Below are 15,411 nucleotides of genomic sequence, written 5' to 3'. Positions count from 1 at the left end.
AAAACGCGCCTGGATGCAATCCTGTGCAATGTGCTCTAGGTGACCCTGCTTGAGCAGGGGGGTTGGACTAGATGATCTCCAGAGGTCCCTTCCAACCTCAGTGATTCTGTGATTCTGTGATTCTGTAATAATTTCAGTTCAAAAGCAAGATTAATGATAAATAAATAATAGATAAAATAATCATTAGAATTTCAGCTATCATTGATAGAACTCTAGAATATTAGCAGTCAAGGAGAGTGCAAACCTTTTCACTGTTCTCCAGAGACCATGTGAAAGGTATACATCTAAACCAAATAATGGAACATAATCTGCATTCCAGAGACCACTATTTGGTCATCAGCTTAGAAATTCACCTTGCAGATAGATTTTAACTGGATTCCCCTAATGTCCCTGCGATAAAACAACAAATGAATAAACAAACACAAAGTGCCCTATGGCACTGATGTCTAATTGTATAAGAAAGGATGCTATGTGGCTAGGTTAATTGCTTGTTTCACTTTCTCCTGAAATCTTACTGAAATGATATGAATTCAAACAATGAATTCAGATGATTAGACAGATTTCTCTAAGATGCAAAAGATATTGCAACCTGGTGTGTGTGTGCTTTAATCCGAGTAAGAGTAGAATCCATCAGCAAATATGTTGTACAATACACTTGACATCATATGTTCTGTGAAGACCTCTAAGCTTTTCTACCACAAGACAAACATTGTATGCAGACAGAAAGGAACTGTAAGTACTTGTATTTTAGTGATTTGATCAAAAAGTGTATGCTTCCATATTCCAGCTGAGTCTGAACACAGATCTCTTAAATTGATTTTAAAGAAATGAGACTTGGCAGTATCCCTCAGGTTATAGAGTCTCCTTTTTAAACAATGAGGCATCCACTGTGCATTGTCTGAGAAATAATATACATCCTCAAACTCTTGTCAAAAAAAAACAATTGTGATACATGGCACACAGTCAAAAAAAAAAAAATCACAGTAGTGTTGCTAATAGCATTAGTGAAGGAATAGATGTGCTTGCTTCTACTGATGCATAGAGAAACATCATCATGAGACATTAAATTCCCTCTAGGAATTCATCGTCTCTGGATGTCAGAAAATAGATGCCATGTACTGCATCACATAAAATACAGTGGATTTGTATTAGTCACACAGACCTGCAAAAAATATGGAGACATGAGACACTATATCATACTCTTTTTAACAGTGGCATGTCTGAGAAAGTTCAAAATATCCCGTAATACTTTAAAATGTATGAGACTAATGCTGATAAGTTCAAATAAGGTATTCCAATAATCCGCATTGTTCCCATTAGGTCATAACTCTTTCCAATATTTTGGTCCTAATACCATGTTGTAATAAAAATTGTGGCTACTTTTGAACACTACAGTATTTAAATACTTCCATTTCCTATACCAGAACAGAACATCTTCTTTGAGAAATCTGGGAAATCTGCCCTAGTCTAGGGCATATAATGCAAATTGCATATAATACAACACTGGTGTTTTGACAGATGGTTATTACAGGACAGCAAGTTTTCTTTTAAACACCACAGGCTTGAATTCTGTAAGGTCTGAGCATCTATAATCTTACTTGAAATCAGTAAGAGTTCTTGCTGATGGTTATATAAACATTGTCAGATGTTAAAGACTTGAAATTTTATTCTTTATTTATTTAATAATAAATCAATATTACTAATCCTTATATCAGTAATGGATGAAGCAGTTAATTTTATCACTAGTTTTCTTATATCTTGTGAAGTGAAATGCAATGATGTCCCTGTGTCACTTGTGTTGATCTTAAGTGACTCAAAGTGACTTCTGCTTATGAAGAAAAACATGCCTTTTCTTGGTAGGTCTTAGATTTGGAGGCATAATTAGCCGATGAAAATTAATAGCCTATCTGATGTGTTTTCATGACATTTCCACTGCAACCCTAATACAAACTCCTAATTTGCAGAAATAATCAAAACACCTTTTGTCATTTCTACTAGGCTGAAACAGGCAGTGTCACCAAAATGTGAAGCATGATAAAATTTACAAATGATACAATCCCATGTTAGTCAGAGATTCTGTCTGTTGTGATTACTACAGCTAAAAGTCTGGTGTGGATTTTGTGGTATTTTTTGTGCTCTTTTTCTGTCTTTTTTACATTTAAATAAAAAGTCATTATCAAATGGTGAAGTCACTCCATTTATATGCAAAACTAGCTTTTTCACTCAGGTTTATAGAGTATGGACATGACTTTTAGACAAAGCAGAAAAAAAAGAGTACAGATCTATCTGAAACTTTAATCTGATCGTTGTTCACATTATTCCTTTAAGATTTYCCCCATTTAATTCCTACTTTCAAGAACTAATATTCCATTTTCTTCAGAAATGCTCTGTGCAGTGTCTCAATAATGATAAAACCCATCATGTGCCTATAATCTGTCAGAAAATGCTCTTCAGTATGATTTTTAAATGTTTTTCCATGAAGACTGAAGACCTATAGAACTCTTATTTATAACTGTATGCTGATCTCATTATTAATGAGACAATCTCTTTTTTTTCTCCATTAAAAAACCTTTTCAAGCTATTCATCCCCTTGCACTTTGTCAGAAGAATGCAGGAGACAAGGAGGATTGGAAATAATATCCCAAACTTTTCTRTTTTAGATTACAAGCCTGAGTCTATCCCACATCAGTTGTGTCTGACCATCATTAGCAATGGCCTAGCAGGCTAGGCACACTGAGTCAGTGGACATGCATATTTCTAGCTAGAAATATTGTGTCCACTTTACAAAAACTCTTTTATTTCATACTAACTACTGACAGGTTCAGTGAGGATGCAGTGAAGAAATACAAAATTGCACATTTTCCATTATTTGAGTACTGGTCTATGAAGGAGCCATAGTATCTACGTTAAATTTATACATCTTGGCAAAACATAAAAAAAATACAATTTTTTGATATTCTGTTAAGCATTGACTTTACAAAGGCAGTCTACAGTCAAGAGCATACCTTGCTTTGATCAGGCCCGACATTTGAATACCTCATTCTAGATTTTATTACGAGGTATTCTATACTGACAGATAACATTCCATGCAAATGTTTAATAAAGATCTGTTGTTGAAATATGTAGGCTATCTCACTTTATGCTTAAATTAAGGTCTTCAGTTTTCAGAGCTATAGTTTTGGCAGATTGTGTAAGCCCTACAGGAAATACCACTGATTTCAGTGGGCTTTGAATCAATTTAATAGAAAATTGTTGATCTCGTCCCCCACTTTTTATACCAGATTTATTGTACAGTAAAACAAAATTCAAAGTGGAGAATCAGGTGCTGCCCATCAAACTGCTGTAACACATTTTTACGTATCCTTATAATGCAGTTTCATCTGATTCTTTGGCTCTGTTTAGCAAGTATGTTTTGTACAAGTTTTGTACAATCCCATTGAATTTTGGTAGTTGCTTTCCTTTAAGTCTAAAGCGCTACACTCCATCATTTCCATTGGATAATTTAGTTTTCAGTTCCATTTCCAGAATCATTTTAGTGTACTGCTCCTGGCCCAGAATTTCAGTGCTTTGAGAAGCAATCCGTGTGTTTGCAATTTCTAGAACAGTTTTGGGATCTGTCAGGATGAAAGGAGCTATGCACATAGAAAGTATTTTACCAGAGCAGTAGGGTTTTTTTTCTAATAACAATGAAAAATATTTTACATTTCTACCTACAGAAAACATGCAATTACAGCAGTCCTCTTTTTATATACTAGTAAGACATGATATTTTTAGTAATGAGAAATTTATTTAMAATTTAGCAGCTAATTAATTCACCTTTCAAAAGCTGTTGTATCTTTACTAGTCACGTTTGTGTTAATATCAAGTCATTAAAAGTTCAGTCCTACTCCATTAGTATATAAAGTGTTAAATTTCTTTGCAGTTCATGCATAACTGGCCATGCATCTTTGGTCTGAAAGTTACATCAAATAATGTGAAAAAATAATTTTGCAGAAATCAGAGTATGAAATAACTATTATTTTTATTATTGTTATCATTAATTACTTGCAAGCCAGGGTCATTTTGTGCTACAAACATATGACAATGAGAGAATTCTTCCATAGAAAAAGTTGTAAGGATTGGAATAAGAACAACAGATAATTAAAGGCAGATGGAGTTGGGTCACAAGGAAATAATCAAATGATGTTACTGAATTTGATTTTTTAAATATGTATATTTTATATACATATTTTATATATATTTAAGGACATGAGAGGTAAATTCATGCCTTTTATAGTGTGAGATATGAATTAGTAAGTAAGGCTTGATCTTAATCCTATTAATTATAATGAACTGGGATCAAACTCAGATGCTATTGCTCTCCCATTTAATACATCACAAGAAATCTTATACCAAATTGCTTTTCATTTTCTTCTCTATAATTTTCCATAGTTAGTGGAGAAAGGGTGGTTCACTTTTTCTCATAGATTTTTCTAATACCATGCAATGCTGCAGCTGCTCTTGCTAATACCTTTTATGTCTATAACACCGTTCATTTTGAAAGATCCCTAAAGTGCTTTATAGACTCTAAATACAGGGTTTTTTTCTCATGCCACTTAGTCTGTGCCAACAGTGTTGCACTAAAGTGGCTTTGGGAAAGCATGAACGTAATAATTTATCCAGTTGAACCTGTGAAACACAGAACTGTATGTAGGCCAGACTGTGGTAACTTGGGCTAGAACTTGCAGAGGGCAGCATTCCTTATGAACACTTATTCACACAAAAGTTTCCAAAAACTACAGCTTCCCTTTGTCCCCCATTTCCTTTAACTGCCAGCTAGAGCAACAGACTCCGTGCATGCCTGTGGTGCAGTTTCTACCGCGCAGCTGCAGTAGACCACGGGAGGGCGGTATCTCCGTTACTCGCTTACATAGCTTATATGTGATTAGAAGTCTCTCCCTTACCAGGCCGTGACTGGCGCCGAGGGAGCCGGTCCGTTACGGTCGTGCAGGGCACGCGGCGGCAAATGGAGGCGGGGCCGGGTGGGGTGAGGGCGGGKCCGCCCGCTGCCGCCCGCTGCCGCCCGCTGCCGGCGTCCCCAGAGAACCCTCTCGAAGCTGAGGGCAGGCGGCGAAGCATGGTGGTGTCTCGTGGGGAGCGTTTTCCCGGTTTCGGCATGGTCCAAAGCAGATACGGAGGGTAGAAAATGAGGCGAGAGCTAGTAAATTGTGATATTTCCCCGCCTCCAACAATTTTTGGTGCAAGGCCTTCTGAAGCCAGAGATGGTAGCTGTGCCTTTGTGTTGGGGTGACAGAAAGGAGAAGTTTTCTGGAAACGCCTCTAGGGGCTGTGGAGGGAGCAATTAAACCTCTGAACTAGCTTGGCTTTAATACAGACCTGAAGGAAGGGGGCTCACCTGCCAAGACAGTGAGTGAAGAGAAATGTATTTACAATCCTCTTTCAGTTCTGTGTCATACTGGGTTTTCTCTATAAAATGTTCATGGGTTTGGTTTATATTATAATAAAACCTAGATTTAGGTGTTTTTTCTTGTGCTCACTGTAAGGAAAAGCCCATGTTGTCACATGTCATGTTGGTTGTAAGAATCTTTTGTTTTACATACTGCAATGATTTATTCCCCTTTTGTATTTAAATAGGGCTAATCATCTAAAAATGCTTTGATTGCTTCCCCAGTGGTAGCATTTGGACCCGTGTAACTATGCATTAAGAGAATATTCTTTAACAGAAGGGTTGAGGTTGGAAGGGACCTCTGGAGATCGTCTAGTCCAACCCCCCTGCTCAAGCAGCGTCACCTAGAGCACATTGCACAGGATTGCATCCAGGCGCGTTTTGAATATCTCCAGAGAAGGAGACTCCACAACCTCTCTGGGCAACCTGTTCCAGTGCTCTGTCACCCTCACAGTGAAGAAGTTTTTCCTCATGTTCAGATGGAACTTCCCGTGTTTCAGTTTGTGCCCATTGCCTCTTGTCATGGTACCTCTTGGAGCTTCCAGGGGTCAATTTAAGTTACTGTTTATTCCTGTGTATTGTATCCATATATTACATGTAACATCTTTGGACAAACACAGTAATTAGACTGTTAATTGGTGAGAATTACATGTCAAGGATGGCATAGGTAACCTCTTTTCTGATGCTTTTTCTGTTTTAAACCATTGACCAGTAACTTATAGTTTGAATCACACATTTAAGCTATCTTAAAAAGAACAAGGAATCCCATATGAAAGCTAGTCATTCCTTTGCCAGTGAATAAAAAAATACCGTTTCTTATCTGAAGAATTCCATGGGGACTGTGTTACTGTTAAATTTCCTTTCATTTCTGCACTATACAAACTTTTGCTTGAAGGAAATGGATTGACTAAGAAACATATTTTGCTTTTGTGAAGTGTTTGCAAGGATATACGTAAAATTGCCTGAACTATTTTGTTCCCATTTTACTGACAAAAATAGAAAATAAAAAAGTATAAGTTCTTTGATGCTTAGATAGCTATTAATTACAATTTTAATAATGAGCTATGCTAATTAAGGAGTACATAAGCATATGCAATTTGTATACATGTACATATTCATTCATGAGTCTGACAAGATAAGAAAGGCACAGAAATGTCTGTTTTCAGACAGCCTGAAGGAGGTTGGAATAAACAAATACTAAAATATGTTTTATAGATACATTTTTACTATGATCTCCTGATCATGTTTTTGTAGGCTTAGTGATAGTTTGTTGAGCAGGGGATATGGCGAAAGTTCTTTCTTCCCTGTTTTTCAGGCTTGTAGGAATTTTCTAAGAACTTGTTATGAAAATTTGTGGGAGTAACTTCACAGAGCAGTTAGACTTTTGAGAGTATGTTATGCTGAAGTAGAAAGAAACTCATGGAAGTACAAAATACAAACTTAAGTGATTAAAAAAGATATGTCCAGAAAAAATAGGATTCTGGTATTAGTCAAAGTCTAACACGAGTCCAAGAGAGACAATTTTTTAAATCCTTTTCCTTTCTGAAATTTGATATAACAAATGCAAAATTCCAGATTTTGGGGGGTTTGTAACAAGAATTACAAAATATAAATAGAAGAGCATTGTTTTAAACACAAGACTGTATTATTAGTAGTATTTTTAAGAAAAAATGAAAGTATGCTTAGATTATCTTTTTCTTAATGGTTTAGGAAGAAAGTTCCCATGAATGGAACTTTTGGTTAAACAAGGTGGTGGGGAACCAAACCTTTAATACATCCTGGAACTTGCAGGCTTATTATCAGTTTTCTATTTCTGACCTCTTCTTCGTGGTTACAGATTGTGAGCTAGCTCTGAACTGGCTAGCCTGGATACCAGTATCCAAGTGCACCTGTACAGAACTCAGCACATATCAGGTTTGTTTGCATGACCTCTGTGCAGCCTATCATGTTGGCAGCACTTGATAACATTACTTGCTTAGGTAGTTGAGCAGTATCTTCAGTGTAGATGCAATCAGCATGCTTTGAGTTACAAATTCTCAAATGCCCTAGATGTGTGATGTCCATTAAATTCCATGTGAGGTCATACTAAGCTCCACTGTCATCTAAAAAATCCTTTCTTTTTCTTAAGACTTTTTAGAAATTAGTATTCATCCCTGCTGATTCTGTATTTAAATACCTTTCCCAGTTTAGGAGTCTACTTGTCCTCTGTGCAGAGGTAAGTGGGCTGAGTTGCCTCTGGAAGTACCTGTGATTTGAATCACAATAGGTGAGTTCCTTAAATTAAAAGGCAGAATCTGAGCATTAGTAGCTTATAGCACCTGTCGACTTGCTTTTTGTATGTCTAGTTTTGTAGCCTGTTTACATGAGGTTTATTTCAAAGCACTTTTCCACATGCACATAGACTTCTCCTTATGTAGATATCACTACCTAGCCCCACCCTATCCCTAGCAGCCTTCAAGAATGAGGTACAAAAGTTCATATAGGTTTTAGTTATACTGTATTTGTCATTATGCCCCTTCAACTGTATTAGGTAGCCACTGGTTGAGATGTGGTCAGACTGACTCTCCACAACCTTAGAAAGCAGGCTACATCTTTAGGAGAGCGAAATGCTGAGGTAGTGGAACAGTGTCATCATATAGATTGTTCTGGCTTTCTGTGGCACCCCTGAAAGTGGGCGATAGCATATTGGAGTCCTACAGCTAATTATACAATCCCTTTCTCAAATTTGAGGATTCTACCTCATATCTCTTCATATGAAATGATGAAGAAACTTTACAGAAGGGACATGGTAGATGATTTCATACCAGCTGACTTTAGAAGAGATGCTTGTGCAATATACTACAGTTCTTGGTCGACTTAGAGTATCATTAGGTTAGGAAGTGGTTGTTGGGAAGTGGTTATTGAGAGTCATTGTATATTTCTGGAATCATATTGCAGTGATGTACCCTGATTCTTTACATCCACAAGGGAATGGAAGACTAGCCCTTCTTCTCCCTCCCTCCGCCTGCAAAGGAAGAGAGAAGTTTTGCAGTTTGATGAGGGTAGTGTTGAAGCTGTCAAGCTCAGGAGCATATATAGCCATTCCTGGTTGCAGGATGAGGGGCCTGACATTGGGTATGTGTGTTAGCTGAGTGAGATTCCTCTTGTTATCAAAGATCTTTCTTCAGATGTTCTACAGCGTCTGACTACAGTATCTGTAGCTAGTTCTTCAGAGGGAGCTGTTACCATTACAGGGAATTCTGAACTAGTCAAATTTCACAGGATTTTAATCTTTTGTTAAATTCTTTTCCTTCAGTTAATTGTATTTTGAAGAAATCCTTTCCTTTCACACCTTTCAGAAGTGTCAGAATTCAAAAAGATTACCCTTTTTTCATGTAAAGGGTAGTAACCAGATATCATAATACATAGAAGTCAGCTATGTACTTTGTAATTATTTTTAATATGTCTTAATGCCTTAATTTTGCCAAGTGAAATCTAGTTTGGAAAAGCGTGGAAGTCTAGATGATAGCTGCCTTCTGCCTACAAAGCATGCAGTTAATTAACTGGATATAGCTAATCTTATATCATACATGTGGAGTTCTTCATAGACCAATAGCAATATCACATAGCATGGAAATATATATCTCAGATGGTTTGAAATAGTCCAAAACTCTACACAGTAAGCTCTATTGGAAGCACCACAGTACTGATAGACTCCTATTGTATTAATCTAAAAATAGAATCCTCAAACACCAGTATTAGGAAAGAAGGGGCAAAGAAATAGGTTTGAATCTTTCTTGGTCATTAATAGAATGATGCTTTATAAGTTCTCATTAGGTTTATACCAATTAATGTGTTTTAAACACAGTATCTCTTGTGCATGCTGCATTTCTTTCTTGTGCAGTTAAACATGTCTTTTTTGGAATTGAAGGGTTGGAGGTGAGAAGAAGGCTGATTTCTTCTACTTTGGAATGAAGAAATGTCATTTATAGGTGGAATTTTAGGAAGAAGTGTATTTAGAATGAGTAGGTAATTGATAGAAAAGCATTCCACTATAAACAATATCCCCATTCCTTAATTCAGAAATACCTGAATTGTTTAGTAGATGCTATGAAATCTGTTTTTCTGCTACTCCATAACGCGAGAGACTAACTGGCAGCAGGGCAAAAATGCAAAATGCATTATGTATGAAACAGGTGATATTGACAGTCACTGTTTCAAAGGATTTGACCCAAGTGACTAAAATGTGACTTACTTTCATTTTAAAAAGCATAAATTTAAAGTTGAAATACATCTAATGATCACGTAGGTGATTTAACATAAATTCTTACTGCGATGTCACATTCTCCAGCCAGTGGCTCATGGGTAACTCTTCTTTTGTTTGCCTTAGCAGAAGTTTAATTTTCAATTTTGAAGCATAAACAGATTTTGTTCTATCAAAATCTGTTTATGCCTCAAATCTGAAAATTAAATAGAGCCATTTAATGTATAAAAATGTATTCAAGTGTACAAATACACAAGTAAAATAGTAAATGGCATTATGCATCATAATATTAATAACTTGATTTTTGCTTTATTTTTGAATGTCGTTCYTTTTATTGGATTTTACTGAATATATATTTGAATTGGCAGTACAATGTTGTGTTAGCTTTGGAATTGTAGCATTCAGCAGCATTACAGGATTTTTGTTTTGTTTTTTTCCCCCATACTATAGTGTTTCTATCTAAGAAAACTGAAATAGTCATGTTATCATCAGGGAGATCTTCACCTTTTTTTCCAGGGATTTTGTCCTCAACCTTAAGCTTTCTATTCAGCTCTGGTGCAAAACTGTTTCACTGCTAATGGCAGCAGCATCTATTTCCCAGCGTTACTGGTATATAAATAAATTTGATGCCGCATATTGTTACAGTTTCCTGAAATAAGTGACAGGGTATTTTTAAAACATGTGCTGAGTGGTTACTAGATGTGTTTTCTGAAACATAGACTGTACTTACCATTTTAGTAAAAAAGAGGATTCAGCTTTATGGGGATTCATGTGGAACAATTAAAAGAAATTACCCCGATGCCATATGCCAATGTGCCTGAGTTCAGTTTGTCCATACAGCATGATTACTGTCTGTTGTATATTTTTAACTCTGCTCAATGTTTCCAGCATCTTGATACAAATCCTAATAAGCAGGCATTAGTTGTGGACTAGTACTAGGAATATAGAATTCTGTTGCAGTAAGAAAATAAGGTGTTCCTGTTTTCTACACCTTGATTTCTCATTTGTGTGACTGCAAGAATCCATCTTTTGCTCATTAACTTTTTATTTCTTTAAGTAAAGAGTATTTTCTCCCCTTCCCCCATGAAAAAGTAAAAAACTAAAAACTATTTCTAATTTAGTGAAGACTATGAATCAGGAAAGCATGGAATCTGAAGCAAATTGTGGATCCCGCTCAGTTTTTTCTTTTGTCGACTTTAAGGGTGTGGGGTGGTGCTTTCCAGTGGTGGTAAGAATTTCCAGTTCATTCTGTTCATCACTGGGAAAAAAAATCAAGTTAAAGAAAACTCATTGAAATCAGCACCATCATATTAAAAAAATAGTAAATCAGTCCCTTTGTGAATTTAGAGTGAAATCATGTCAGGGAATGAGTTTGAGGGCCTTGAGAATGTAACGGATTGCCTGTTTCTCATTGAGATAGGTCTTTCTCTTTGAATATGATCATGAAATACACTGTCTGTGGAGTGGATTCTGTGCATAAATAGTGATGGTTACAAAATAATTTGTTTGAAACAGTACAGAGTGTGAAATGAGTTAAAGGTGGTTTGCTATCATTTGTTTCTTTACCTTAAAAAAAACAATGGTGTTTCCTGTTAGAAAACAGCTTTTCAGTGTTTCTTGCTGTCATCTGAAATGGTAATAAATACATCTAAAGGGTATGCTTTTTTTAGAAACATTAAGTTTGGTTTAGTTAATTTTTCCAAAAAGTTTAAGTTAACCAGTCCGTTCCTTGAACATGAGACAAAGAATAGGTATTACTGTTTTCAGCTATGTTACTGATTTATAGTTTAAAAAAAAACAGAAAAAGAAAAAACCTGCRATACCAGGAAAATCATCTACCTAACAATCTAGCAGTTGAAGTCTACAGAATAAAGTTGATAACCATGTCAACATTAAACAGAAGAATTCAGAAATTTGAAACTTCTCCCATATGGCACAGAACTGCTTAGTTATCTATAGACAATAGACATCTTGTAGGAAGCCTCTGCAAACTGGGATAGTTACAAATAGCTCATACTTCAGTTAAATGATTTTTCTTATTCTACTACTGACTGCCAAAGAGAGCTCATGTCACTTGCAGATCCTTACAGGGGTCTTTTGCTGTGAGAAACACTGATTTAGCACAGTGATTTAAATACATGTATTTAAGAATCCAGGATTAATCAGCAGTAAAAGAAAGGGTTATTATATTGAAAAAGTGAGGTATATTACCTGAATTTGTACACTTAATTAAAATAGTTTGTGAACATGAAGAAAAGAATGGGAATGTTATTTGCAGGGCTTCCTTTCTGTTATGATTGTAGTATTTGGAAAGTGATGCAGTTTCAGACTTCAATGTAATATTCCTGAACTCTTGAAATAGTGTACATAACTTTTTCCTCAAAGCTTGATGGAGTGTTTTAATAATATTGTACACTGTTATAACATTGTAAATAATACAAAATATTAGCAAATCTTTCTTATTCTTAATCTAAGTTAAATCTGAACCTTGGTATCAAGATATAGTCCTTCATTTTCATCTGAAGTGAACACCTGGCCTCTTACTGCCTTTGCTACTTTTCTTTGGTCCTCTTAAGTAAGACATAGCAGTCCAGTCCTATAATAGAATACAGGAATTTTGACTCCGGTGGGACCAGTTAGTCTTTTGTATAAAGAACAGATTTGGAATCTACATTTACATCATACTCCAGTTAGGTGCTTATAGTTTTTATTTTCTCTCTATCTGTCAGGGTATGATTTGACAGCTGCTAAACTGAAGAAATGATAATATTTAGATTATGCCATCGCTATTTATTATACTGGGCAAAAAGCATATATATTTTAGTGCATAAACAGTTGCATAGAAGACAGAGAATTCATAATTGTTTTTTCCCCTCCTGCCCTCCATGCTGTCCATCTGAAGCATTTGCCTTTCCTAGCTCAGAAGTCAGCAGTACAGACATGAATGTGTTCTTTTGAAAGCTGGGAAAATGGCTTGGCAAGCTTAATATTACCTTATGTTAAACAATTTTGTTCATAATTTTTTTTACCACCTTACAAGTGTTAGTGAATGTTGGAGCATATTAAAGGTTCCTTACAGTTGGACTACTGTATTTAGCCTTTTGTACTTTGCCATATTTCTTTGTATATATACTTCAGTTATCAAGAAAGCCTGTTTCCACATGCTCTCTTGTGACTCTCTGTGACTCTGCCATTTTGCTCAGTGTTCTTTTGTGGKTTTTTTTGTTTGTTTTTTGGTTTTTGTTTTTTTTTACCTGTTTGGGTTTTTATCTTGTCTGGCTTTTAGTTCACCTCTAACTTTTTCCACCATCTGTTATCATTCGCATGCTCTCTTCTGACGATTACTCTTAATGTCCTGTTTTGTCTGACTTTGTCATCTCCATTTGTAATTTCTTTAACCATTCTTTTTTGCTTTTAGATTTGTATTTATATTCAGTGTTCCCACTTTATGGTATGTATATGTGCAATATGTGGATATGTACACAAATATAAGAGATGTTGAATTTTGTATATCATTAGAAATATTCTGGTATTGTAAACATCTTTCAAAATGATGCTTTGTTGTTAGAGTGCCTCCTGCTACTCTTTTCTCTGCATTGTTGTTGCCATAGTATTCCCATCAGTGCTGTGACACAAATGACGGACATCATACCACTATGACTGTATAAATAGGTTTCTTTAAGAACAACCCTTTCACTATGGCATAAGATATTCCTTCATATATCTAGAAAGAAAACTTGAATTGTGTTGGATTTTTTTTCCCCTTAAAGGACCATGGCTGTGGTTATTAAAGGTTCAAAAGTGTTCCTAGAGTTGTTTAGAGAGGCAGATAAAGAGCATTTCAAAATAGTTATATGCTCCTGAACTCCAGGAATTACAAATTACTGTTGGTTGTTTTTCAACTGCAAGACTAGACCATTTTCTACAAAAGCTCCTAACCCTACCTATTACATGACTATGTCCTTTATTTGTTCAGGAAGATCTATGGTGATAGCAGACAACATAAAAGCCATGTTAATGTTTAACTGGCGTAGTATATAATAACAGTATTCTATTATTTTTTGGTTTTACTGTATTTTTATATGACATAAATACTTCTAATAGAATTCTTCAAGCTTTGTTTCATTAAAAAATGGAGTATGCATAATAATGTAATGCTAGGAAATTTCATCCTCAGGTTGGCAGACAAACCTCTTGGGTCCTGCTCTTGCTGTTTTATAATCCCTAGAAAAACCACTGGGGTTATAACTGTCTATTATTGGATTACTTACTAGTTATTTTTAATCTAAATTATCTAATGGTACTATCACTACCTTCAGAATTGATTTGGAAAACTTTTCCTGAAGTTTTTAGGTTGTTAGACTTGGGTGCTCACCCTGAAATTGCCTTATAAAACTTCCTTGATAAAATGTAAACTTTCTTTATTCGGTGTAATTAAAATTTCCTGTAACTTCCAAACCAGAGTGAGAGAGGAGCAAAGTAGCATTTATTGCCATACTAATAATCAAAATATATTAAAGTATAAGAGTAGTTGGTAGATTGTATGTATCTCAATATAATATTCTTATATTATTGTAATTTATAGGTAATTTTTATATCAGTGTTGTCACCGAGAAGTTTAATATAGGTACTGGAATTTGCTTTATTTTAAAGTTTGTTTTTAATCCTCCTGCTCAGAAGTGAACTACAAGTTTAAATATTACTCCAGAGATGACATAATATGGTGTGTTTTCCAGTTTTATAGTATTTCAGTTTATTTCATTTTTTCTCCTCTACTGGAGGTTAATACTGCTTTCTGGTATGTTCAGAACATGCTACCATTCTGAAACCTTGTTTTGATAGGAACATTTAAATATCAACTCTTCACTGTATCCAGAACATTTTTATTGCTGTTGTGCATGGAAATATTGTAAATATATTTATTTTAACAATAGTGGATATAAAAACATATTTGCTGAAATTACATCTTCTTGCTGCAGGTTGAATGTCTGTGTGCAATTCCTTTAGGAGGTGTGATGATTGCTAGAGTTGTATTGATAGAAATATAATACACCTCGGTTACAAAAGAACATTATAGTCAATATATTTGCACTCTATTGTCACGATGCTTTCATTAAACTCATACTGTTACCATTAACGATAATCAATATCTGCTGATATTCCTTATTTACATATTTAAAAGAATGTTAACATTGTAATGGATTTGTAAAATGACTGTTTATACTATACAGTTCCTTCACTCCTGAAAGCCTGTTTAGTTTTGTAATGTGCCATACACTGAATTACCAAAATCCTGCAGATGATTTGGTACCTATGCCACATAAACTGCATATCCAGTTTTCACCCACGTAGTGATCCCAGGTTAATTGAATTACCCCATTGAGCAATGTTTTTTTGATAAGTAAAGACTTGTGTGGTAGGATTTTTATTTCATGTTGCTCCTTTTGTATAATTGTGAAGCCAGAACATGCTTTACAGTTAAATCATGCTGATGTAGAAAGATACACCTTCCAGACCTAGTTGAGGTGTTAAAACAAGTTGCTTTCTTTCTGTTACTTACTCCCAATCAGAGACAGGTTACCACTCCAGAGGTGAAATGGAATAACTATGTTAGTGTTCCTAATCTGCTTCACTGCAAAGTCAAGCATGTTGACTGAAATTACTCTGAAAGTGGTATTGCTGAAAGGCAGTAACTAACAGGTGAAGACAATTACTGGCTTCA

Source organism: Apteryx rowi, unplaced genomic scaffold (genome assembly GCF_003343035.1).
Source record: "Apteryx rowi isolate R43461 unplaced genomic scaffold, aptRow1 scaffold_102, whole genome shotgun sequence".
Taxonomy (NCBI): Eukaryota; Metazoa; Chordata; class Aves; order Apterygiformes; family Apterygidae; genus Apteryx; species Apteryx rowi.
This window is presented reverse-complemented; position numbering follows the sequence as displayed.